General features: G+C 34.7%; 1 protein-coding gene across 1 annotated transcript in view; it reads left to right on the plus strand.

The window, feature by feature from the left end:
* HAPLN1 (hyaluronan and proteoglycan link protein 1) overlaps positions 1–12,098 on the plus strand; it is a 64,631-nt gene that overhangs the window by 38,602 nt on the left and 13,931 nt on the right. The window lies entirely within an intron of this gene.

Here is a 12,098-nt window from a genome sequence, read left to right on the forward strand (position 1 = left end):
CCAGCTTCAGATGAGGGACATCCTGCATTAAGAAAGCTCAGAGACTTATGCAATAAGAAGACAGTTCTAGGAGCGGTAGCTTCTTTCCTGTCCTTGTATGCTGAATAATTAAAATAAGAATTACAGAATTTAATTGTTTAAACATAGGATGACATTAATTTTAGATAAACTCAGTTTGGGGACCAGAAGCATTATAAGTTTGCTAAGAGACATAAATACCAAGTTACATCTTCAAGGTCAAAAGTATAGTCTCAGAAAATTGTACTCGCTATTGAAAAGTATGACTTCATGAAGGTCAAATGACAGTGTAAATCTAACTAGAAGTATTTTCCTGTGCTTATTATGAGTACCAAAATAGAATTTCAAATTTGTATATGTATAGTTGTTTTAGACCCATATCTTTCAGTTTTGTTTTCTTTCTATAATTTTGTTTTTCAGAATTGAACCATGAAAAAAATTATATAATTATAAATTTTACTCTGCAAGCTGCTGACTCAGCTAATTCATACACACACACACACACACACACACACACACACACACACACACACCCCAAAGCAATTTCTCAAAGACTATAAGATTCCTGTACATTGTTGATGAGATTACCGATGAAAAATAATATTCTTTTAGCTTCTAGTCACAGAATTCAATCAGCTAAAATGATAATGCATAATCATTAATATTGGCAGCTTTAAATCCAATGTAAAATAAACTTTATATTTGCATAACTGTGAATTCAAATTATTAGTAGATACCTAAGTTATATTATAAACTCCATACAAACCATTTAATCTACATTGTATCCAGTGTGTGAAAATATTCTATTTAAAAATATACTAATATTTTTAAAATGGCATCTATGAGACAAATTAAAATTCCATCAGCAGGGAAAACTTCTGCTGGTCTTCTCATTCCCATCTACTCCTTGAAATTTACTGCAAAGGGGTTTCTGACCCAAAGCATCAGAATTATCCAGATGATTTGCATACACTGTTCAGGTTTTCTCCAAAAGCCTTGATAGTCCACTTCATTTTAATTGTAAATTCATATTCTTAGAAAGTGTAGGCTTGCCTTGGAGGTTTGCTCAGAGCTTTCAAGTGATAGAACTGCAAAGCCTATATTTGCTTGTGGAAATTAGTTCTGAAATGTTGCTTGGGTCAGGATTATAAGGTTATATCCATATGTCAGGATTCATTTTGAATTTGCTTCAAATACCTGTTTTTATTACTTTTTCCCAATAATTTTTCCCTTTACTACAGTATTCAAATTGAAGTTTCAAATTCTCTAGTTCTTCAGAGAAGCGATATGCCATAATTTCATTTGTCTTTATACCACAAAAGTAAACAAAAGAGTAAAGCACAGTAGGAAAATCAATAAGCAAATAACCTTCATTACTTTCTTGAAGTACTAGATTATTTTCTCATATTTAATTAATCAAACATGGAATTAAGAAAACTGAAGAATTTTCAATCCAATAATTTAATTATTCATCGGAATCTCAAATTCCTGAATTGTGCTGATAAGCAGTATGATCTTCTCTGAGGGGAAGAAAAATGTTCAAAATTCACATTACTGTAAAAACACCTTTTCTTTTTTTCATTTTTTTCATTAAATTTCATTTTTTTTACTCTAACTTCCTTGGGCCTTCCTAAATAATAATGTAGGAATAATGCACATCCGTGACTAACTTGGTACAAATTCGCAGTGTTTTAATAATACATTCTTGAATCTCATGCATAAGAGTTACCTAATTACTTCTCTCAAGCCTGTCTCACAGTAGGATATTCTATAGAGATGGAGGCACACAAATGTTTAATCTGGTTTTAGAAAGAAAAATAGAAAAAAAGATATCAGATAGTCAGAAAAGAAAATGACAAGAACAGAACACTGGGCAGTGTTTCTAATGAAAAACACTTTTCTGAAATGAAAAAACAAAATCTTCTAGTTTCAATGGAGGAAGGTTTACTTTAGATAAAATTTTATGTGTTAATTCTCTTTGGTTTTTTATTGAATTCATTTGGTTACACAAGAAAACAAACCTCACTTATCCACAGAGTCTACTAATAAAAATGTGCTAATATCTTATTAGCTTGAGGAGTGGGGGTACATCTCAGTGGTAGAGCATTTACCTACCATGCAGAAGGTCCTGGGTATCATCCCCAGCACCAAAAAAAAAAAAAAAAACAAACTATTAGTTTGTGTATCATATATGTCCTCCATGTCAAAGGTCCAATGGTCATGATGTTCTCAAATTCTTCTACACGAAGAGGGATTCCTGGTAATACTGTCTCTATAACATTCTCAAATGGATTATATTCCTCATATCATGATAGGTCCAGTCAATCTTTAATTCATTTGAAACTTAAGATCATTAGGAAGAATTTTACATAAAGTACAATATCAGAAGAACAGTATTTTAAGTGTTTGGATCAGGTCCAACAATTCTTTGGATAGAATTTTGATTGCTAGTAGAATTTCAGAGATGATGAATATATTTTCTAAAATACAACTTTTAAGAAAATATTTACAGACAGCAAAGATATTTTATGACCTTTGCCACAGGCTAAATAATTATAATTATACTGAGCACATACATCTGCTTGACGTTACCAAGGTCATAATGTCCATGTTTCCCACATCTAGTGTTCAAGCACAGGTCTTTGATGATAAGTTCAAGAGTCTTTGTCTACTGCTACTTTCTAGCTTAAACTCCAGAAAATTTACTTAACCTCTAAAGTCTAAGTTACCTCACCAATACAATGACCTAATCACTGTTTATTCCATACAGTTTTGTGAGAATTAAATGAGATAATATATGCAAAATTGCTTGGCACAGGTCTAGCACAGAGCAAGCTCCCAGCAGAGGATAGCTATTATCATTATGTTTATTTCTTTCACATTGTCATGGAAAACAGACTTCCAAAATAGAAAAAGGATTATGAATATTCATGAAAAACATTTTTATGTCTTTCAAAATACATTTGTTGGCAGAACCATATCATCACTTTGGTTCTGATAAACACTACATGAGTTGCCTTCTTTCTCTAATTTCACAATTTAAATTTCCCCAACTTGATGCAATCACTTTCCTTGTAGAAACTGAAGCTTTCCAAATGTGTGTAATATTTTTCCTTAATGTAATTAATATGTGAACACAGAGAAACTAGATTTTTATAGAAGGAAATCTCAGAACTAAAAACTGTTTCCATATATTATTATCACTTTTCTCAAAACAATTATTTTTTTTAAAAAGTATTGTCAGAAGTTCACCTGTATGGGTAGAAAAAACCAATGTGTATCAAGAAGCAGGTAGAAGTGGACATACTTCCTCTGTGTGTCCCAGACCCACCCCTGCTCGCTTCGCTTCACACCTGTTACTCTTTGCTAACAGGCCTCCCTCCTTCACCATTCTGCTGGTCATCTTTGTCACACTCTGGCTGTATAGCAGCGCTTGGCATGCAGTGGGTGCTTAATATATGCTCATTGACTGAACATATGAATGAGAGAATGTTATGAGACACTCCCAAATCACAGCTGTCATAATAAGGATTTCTTAAATGCGTTGACATACCTTAGCAGCACCTCATACATCCTGTAGGCTTAATGAATATCAACTACATAATTGCAATTATTCTCTATTGTTGTCATAAACTAAATGTAGTTCATAGGATTTAAGTACTTTACAGGACTTCAGAACATCTATGTCAGTCTCCCATTGAATAAATGAAGAAATCAAGACCCAGGAATTTGATACTGCTTGTCGTAGGTTACAAGGCAGAGGAAGTGCAGTATCTCTTAGGTAATTCCCTCAGTTTCTTCAAATTTGGGCTGATTTCTCACTTTTTTAATGAAGCTGCCCTGACGAGTACAATGTTTCCTCTTGGATTCCCCAGTCTCTTTCATTCTGTTTTCCCTTTTTCTCTGTAGCATTGGCTAAATACTTATTTTTATCTAAGTGATATCTGTCAAAGATATGTGGTAGTTCCACTGGGCAGGGATCCTTTTCTGAAATATCCAGTCCCTGAAACCAGTACCTGCCACATACTATATGATCCATATTTTTGTTGAATATATCCCATTATTTTACCATAATCAAGTTCTAGTTCAGTTGTTCAAAATCTGAGGGTAACCCTTCCAATTTGTGAAATGAGAGCAGTTAATGAGAAGAGGATTATGAGTTTGAGTACCAATTTTGTTTGATCGTATATGTAACTCCCACACTGATGGTAGTCCTCTGCAGTCCATGACAGTCCACCAAGGCAGAATGCCTTCCTAGTGTGTGTATGTAGGTTTGAAGAGTATTGGATTTATATTTGGTTACTGCAATGCTATCTTGTTCCTTATGTAATATCTGAAGAAATGGAATCTGGTGGTGCAGAATGGCTCAACAATATGAAATGAGTTTAATAATGTATGTTCATGAACTACCTTCTGCCAAAGTTTAATGGGAGAGCTGGAAAAGTGTTATACGTTTAATTTTCTCTCTGCCTCCTAAAACTCACTTGAAATCTCTGAGTCAGTTACTTAATTTTAAATGAATTCACTTTTGCCTTTTTAAGGTATCATATGTTATTTTCGGCCATAAAGGCAAAATCCACAAATATCAAGAAAAATATGGACACAAATATTTTCTAAATCACATTTAGATAAATATGTACACTGTTAATAATTTTATCTAAAAACTAGCAGCCATCAAATATCACAGAATTTCATTATGGGATTATAAAAATTAGCAACATCGTCCATATTAGATGACTAATTCTGAAAATTTTAAAAGTTTACATTAGGTGAGAAATGATAAGAACCTAACATTAAGCACTGGCTTGCCATTTGATCAAACTAAGAACATCACTATATTAATATAGTAAATGAGCCCAAAAGAAAAAAAAGAAAAATGTTTCCATAAATATACACATGCATATAGAAAAATGTCCATGTAATATGCACATATCTATGTACTCATAACAACTCATTTATTTAAAAAAATAGAGTAAGCATCTACTATGAACAGATTTTAGAATTTAATGATGGGCCAAATTCATGGTCTCTGGCTTCATCAAGCTTATAGTCTAGTGAGAGAGATAGACATTACTATGATTATAGAACTATTGGCTATGAAATACAGACAATGGTCCAACATTGCTGTGAATACAGACCTACTGACTATAACAAATATGAGTTTTCATACCAACTGTGCTACTGTCAATGTATATTTGCTAGCTCATATCTAGTTGCCTTTGCATTTGTGAATACTTTTGGAAAGATCTACTTACAGAGGCATCTGTTCAACATTGGCTTCTTTTGTGCAAAAACACTGGGCTGTGCTTTGTAGAAGGACAAACCTCTTCATCAAGGCTTACTGACAACACTGTCTGGACAACAGATGTGAGGAGAAATAATAAAGTAAGGGTTAAATAAAGGTGGAAATAAAGAGAAAAGAGTGCTTACAAACAAAAAGATCTTACTGTTTAGAACCCTGTACCTATGCTCATGAAATTTTTTATATTTAGAATATCTCACAATATTTTTAATATAGAATGTTGAATTCTAGGTTATTCTGCAAACTATACAATTTTATATTTCCAGGCATAAAAACCTACATTTAATTGTCTTTTCAAGTAGCATCAAACTCATGCTCCATAGCTATTGCTTTCTCTGTTCTATCATGGATGAGGAAATTGTCAAACTATGCAAGAATCCAATTACCATTTGGAAACACCTCAAAAAAAAACAGAAAAAAAATCAAAACAACAAAACACTCAACAGTGAAGCCTTTCCCTTTGGTTGCAGCTCTACAGATCTAATGCTTGCTTAGCTAAAGCACCCACCAATAGCTTTGTGACTTTATGTTAAAATAGTTTCAACATGCTATTGTTTTATTTTACCTGACATCAGAAAAAAAAAAATGATTTCTATATTGGTTCAGCTTTTTATTTTATAAGTAAATTAGGAAATTACCATCTTATTAGAGTCATTCAAAATACAAGAATCTATCAAAATCCTTGGAAAGTAAAATATTTAATCAAGACATTATCAAAATAATAGTATCTAAGGAAAAATGAAATCTTTGTTATAGGAACATTTTTATTTCAGAATGACAACTCAGAAACATAAGAAATCTAATAGTTCTACAAAATTACATTGAAATTACATTGCACATTTTTGTATTGCCACTATACAATAGCACACACTTATGTGACCTCCAGAATGGTTGTCATGTAGTCACTACAATGGTGGCCATTTGGCCCCTGGCTTAATTAAACATGTATATTGCTTGTCTTTGTTTAGTCAGTGACTAATCACTTTATGTATAAACTCTGAGTAGTGTGCCATTATGCCCTTGAGTATTGTGTTGTGAAGTGTGTTGAACAGAGTTAAAAAGAATTCACCCTACCTTTCCCAAATATGGTCCACTCAAAAGGGACACAGATGTTATAGATAAAAAGAACACACATTCAGAAAGGCCATGATCCATTGTGTAAAAAACGGAAATCTTAGGACAGGAAGCATTCTACTGCTGTCCAGCATGCAGATTAGGTGAAGAGGATGGCAAAGACACAGAGTCTTTTTCTGAACAGCAATTGAAAGATTAAATTAAACACACTGTTGAAAACATGTCCTTGAAGTGAGGCAATTTTTGCTTCTAGAGATTCTGTTTGTAATGGCACTTGCTTTGTCTCCTTGATTGTTTTTTCCTGGAAAGCAGTGGAAACTATATTTCTCTATTCACCTTTGAGTTACTGAATGGCAGAGAATTAACAAGTGAAAGATGTGTGAAGATATATATGTCCTTGTAGATTACAATATATTACATAAACCTCTTTTTTCTTGTTATGTGACTATATTTGTCAGGATGGTTTTATGATTATGACTAGTAATGTCGATAACAAAAATAATGAATGCTTTCACAAATCTGTTTTCCTTTTTGTTTTTGCTTGTTTTCAGCATAGATAAATTTTAAAGTTTTCTTCCCTGGTATTAAATGCATTATAAGCAATGACTTTTTACTCTCTTTTTAACAGTGTTATAAATTACGCTGACGGGTTTTTAATCTCCAAGAATCTGCATATTATTGTTTTTCTGTCCTCTGCTTGTTTTGTCTCTCTCCATGCAGTCCTTAACAAATGGTCTTAATTAGTTTAAAATACTGCAAAGCTAATTAAAGGGTTGATGTTTCATATATATATTTCCATGCAAACAGAATACTTTGTTTTAAAAAACACATAGTCAGTTTTTCGATTTTGGGGTTTTTGTGGGGGGAGGAGTACTGGGATTGAACTCAGGGGCACTCAACCACTGAGCCACATTGCCAACCTATTTCGTAGTGTTTTTTAGTCTCCCTGAGTTGCTTAGCGCCTCATCATTTCTGAGGCTGGCCTTGATCCTCTTATCTCAGCCCCTCACACCACCAGGTTTGCAGGCGTACACCACCTTGCCCAGCAAAGGAAGTTTTTTAACAGAGTGCCCACAACATGGTCAAATCAAAATGTGCTCAAAAACCAAGCTCTTTAAACTCTAGCTCCCTCTTTTATAACAGATTATTTGCCCCAACTATTAAAACTGAATAAATAAATAAAAACATCAATAGTAGATACAAAAGCGGTTTAAAGGAAAAAGTGGTTTTGAGAGAGAGCACCCAAGAACACTGGGGTGAACTCCATTAGGGAAGAGTCAGGGAAGGATTCACTAGGAAGGGAAGATCAGCTGAGACCTGAATATTAAACCAGAAATGCTCACATCAAAAATCGAAGGCAGAGCATTTCAGGTAGAAAGAGTAAAAACTATGAATTCTCTGTAATGGTGTTTAAAGCTGGAATGAAGCCTGGCAGTGAGAGGTGTGGTTTAAGATGAGATTGGAAGAGTAGGCAGAAGCAGACCGTTTCATTTTATATGTGGTACAGAGTGCAAAGTTCAGATAAATGCATTTGTAAATAGTGGGAATGTTTGAGGAAAGGAGTGACATAATATGATTTTAAATTATAAAAGACCATGAAAATAGTGGATTACAGTGTACAAAGATGAGTATTGATGTAGTTCAGATGAGAAATCATGGTGGCATGAACCAGGATGGTAGCAATGGAAATGATGCAATTGTTTTATAAAATGGAGGTGATGATGTGGTACTTACTAACAGATTGGATGTAGAAGGAACCAGTCATTTCTTAAATACAGCATCTAGATTTTTGGATTGAGCAAATGGCTGGACAATGGAAGCATAAACTAAATTAAATGAAGACTGGAAGAAGTATAGGTTTGGGCAAGGAAGGAATGGACTTAAAGATTTGACCTCCAATAACCAACCACCAAAAGCTAGAAGGTTACTTTTTTTTTCTTCTTTTCTTTTTTTTTTTTTTTTTACTAAGGAAAAAGTACAATTCTAGAACATTTTGAAATTATCAACACATAAGAGACATTTATAGGCTAGCTGATACAGTTTTCCACTGATGCTGTATCACTTATAAAAACTTACAATTTTATAAATTATAAGAAAATACAAAGACCCGCTATTCCTTAACCCCTGTTCTGTTTAGTACAGAATCAGTGGGGACTGTGTCTGCTGGCCCTGTGAGATGGTGCATGTGCTCAGCAATGGATGCAGTCCTCTTCACCCTACTGTTCTGGTGCCCGTAGGGCCCCTTCATTTCCCCAACACTTGCCTAGACTGAGCGGTTGTGTTTGAGTTGTCTCTTGTTTTGTTAGCACTCTACTTAATTAACAGCTGACCCCTTATGGCTTATAGATTCATGATGGCTTACTAAATAAAAAATCAAAAGTTTCCTCTTTATTCTCTTTTGACTCAAAGATTGACTCAGTGCTGGTATTGCCTTGATGTCTTTCACATTAAGCCTTATCAGTACAATAAATAGCTGTGCCCTCTTTGAATTCCTATTTGACCTCACACTTCACCACAGAGTAAGTGGAAGCAAGTGGGGTTGAGCTCCATCCTTTACCACACATTTTCAATAATTAGTGAGTATGTGAATAACTACAGCCGAATGAAAAAGAATGACTCATGCTTAGATTTGAGTTTCTTTATAATTTTTGATAGAGACTCTATTAGAGTCAGAATCCAGGAAAGTATGTTTATCTGAAGGATGTTATTTAACATGTTAGTGAAATATTCAAATTTTAGTTTCTTTTGTGTCTCTTAATATTCCCACAATAACCTGATTTAGTATTTTCCCTTCAATCTAAAGTAATAAGAATTAAATACTAATTCTTATGAATCTTTGAGAACATGAATGCATTTAAATTCTAAAAATTATTAGCCAGAGAACACAATTCTAAGTTGACAAATATACTAAAAGCATCTCATGAAAAAATAGTAATACAATTATATTGACATTTAGAGTCACTTACCCTGGGTGATGCACCATGGAAAGTATGTTGCCTGGGATATCTCATCTAGCCCTCACCACAGGTTAAGATGACTGGCCCCAGGCACATGGTGATTGGGAAGTAAAGCTGATATTCACGTGTGGGCACTTTAGCTCTTGAGCTCCAAACCCACACAGAAAACAGATTGTCCCCATCTAAACTGCCCTCCCACACACACTTTGGGTACATTTTGAGTGAATCAATGGGTAAAAATGACCTACATTTGCTCCCATTAAATTTATGTAAGTACATTTCAGAAGAAACAAATCACTGTGAAAAGAAAGTTTGCTCTTGGTTCTTACTAGAAACTTGTTCCACACACTACCATGGTGATTTTCAATAGGAGGAAGAACAGCAAGGTAGGGTGGTGGCTGTAAATACACACATTCTACCCAAAGAAAGATTGTCTGGAAGCACCTTCCCCCAGGAAATTGAGGGGGACAGGAATAGGAATTGGATTACAGAAACAGAGACAGACATAACCATAGAGAAGAGAAAGAGAAATAGAGATTTTTTTTTTTTTAAAAAGGCTTCTAATGTGTTTGTTCTAAAATGCATTGTGCCAGTCCTATTAAAAACCACTGCAGTAGGAGTGTCTTCAAGAGCTGATACGATATGAATTTCTAGGAACAAATACTTTCTAGGAACTGTCCTCGGGAGGGCACAGTAAAGAAGAAAATGTAAAAGATAGAAACTGCTTTGTTTACTGGACCCACTTTGGATATTCAGTAGGTATTTGTTAGTAAGGATGAACATTGTTGGGTACCCATTGCTGGCCAGATATTCTGATATGTTCTTAGTGTGAATTACCTCATTAGACCCACAGGAGAATCCTGGAAAGAAGATGTCTTAATTAAATTTTTCTGATGAGGAAGTTGAGGCACAGAAAGGATTAAGTCCATATGTTTAACTAATTCTCTCTAACTGTTACGAAGTGGAAAAACAATTCAAAGCCCACAAAAACACTCTGGCAGCAAAACACAGCTAAACTGCTCCTGCACACTTTACTTCTTCCTGGTATAAAAAGATGTAGTAAAGGGAATTAAGAAGAGACAGGACATTTTTCAGGATATTAACAGAATTTTAGGCAGTCGTGTCAGAACTACAATTTTTATACTGTGCTCAGTTGAACCCTTAGAGCTCACTGGGGCCTCCTGATTCCCATTTCAAGTAAAGAGGCTCACCTTTATCTGCTTTATATGGCAAAGCTTTGCCTAAGATGCCCTTTGAAGAAAAAAAAGATTCCACTGTCCCTCAAAGTTTTTTCTTTAAATATTGCCATAAATAAACCTTGGGGCTCCAAATAGTGAAGGTCTGTGTCTTTACTTTGTATGGTTGGCTATGACATTAACATAATAAATGTTTCTGATCTGCATCACACAAAACAATTCTATATTTTGGTGGTGGGCAGTTTCCCATGGCAGAATCAATTTAGCCAGAAGGCAACGGAGGAAGATGAACTTAAGCCATACCTAAGAGAATGCTCCGTAGCACATCACATCAGATAGCGCGGGTCTCAACAGGAAGAATACATGCCATTTGAGGAGATTGTAAAAATACAATTCCAGGCAATTTGTTTTAACTGAAGATTGGCAAGAAAGAGTAGGGTACAAAGAGGTGACGGTGGTAAGAGAGATTAGAGGGGGTATACAGAGGTGTTTCTCAAGGAAGAGGGGTAAAATGGCTGGTAGGAGTATCATCACGGAGCCCGGAGCCTGTGAGATCAAACAGTAGTGTCACAGATGGTGAAAAACAGCAGCAATAACTTTCCATCTTAGAGCAATCTTAATTTATTCTGTTTCAGCATTGGTTTTTTTCTTTATGACTCAAAGCTTCACCATAGTCTATATCCTGTGCAACATCATTTAAAGGAATAGGGAAAGTGAGATAAAACTTTGGTGCTTTAAAGGCATGTTTAAAGATACCATTTTGATTAACTGAACAATAAGCCTTCTGCAAAAATACAATCCTTTAATTACAACAATATACTACAGTCATGGCTTCTAGCTTCCTGTGTGTCTCCCTGGAGATAATCTAAAAAGGGCTTTTTGTTTATTGATTCAAATTTCTTCAATTTTTAAAATTCATTTTCACACCATTTTATTTAGTCTGTGCATACATAATACACTCACGAGGTACAAAATTATCAAAACATGAAAGTATGCACAGTAAAAAATCTCCCATACATTCCTCTATCCAGACTTCCACTTCACCTTCCCATAGGTTACCAACACTGATAGTTACTGGTAAATCCTTTCATGTATAATTTATGGGGGAACCACATATAATCTTTTGGATTTACAAAAGGGTAAGAAGCAGACATGTACTTGTGTGTCTGCAAGCCAAAATTTGAATTCCAGATGAAAGCAAAGGTGGGACAGGGATAAATTCAAGATTTCAATCTCTTATCAAGTAGATGAGGGCATAGGACAAGAATGAGGTCAGATCATTTCTCTACTGCCCTCTTCTAGAGAAGAGGCTCAAAATTCTTTGCATTCAAGAATTAGCTGGGAAGGAAGCTAATGCTTTGTCTCTCACATGTGAAAAGTAACCAGTGCTCTGAAAGGACAGCAAAGGGAGAAGGGACAGGGCACATGTAAAGGTTTCCAATGTAAGCCAGCACAGATGAGCACTTCTGACTCCAGATGAGCCGTCTCAGGAACAATTCAATTCATTCCTGTCTGAAGAAAACAAAAATAATTATGAAGAGTTAAAGGAGT

Source organism: Spermophilus citellus (assembly GCF_964194105.1).
Source record: "Spermophilus citellus genome assembly, chromosome: 1".
NCBI lineage: Eukaryota > Metazoa > Chordata > Mammalia > Rodentia > Sciuridae > Spermophilus > Spermophilus citellus.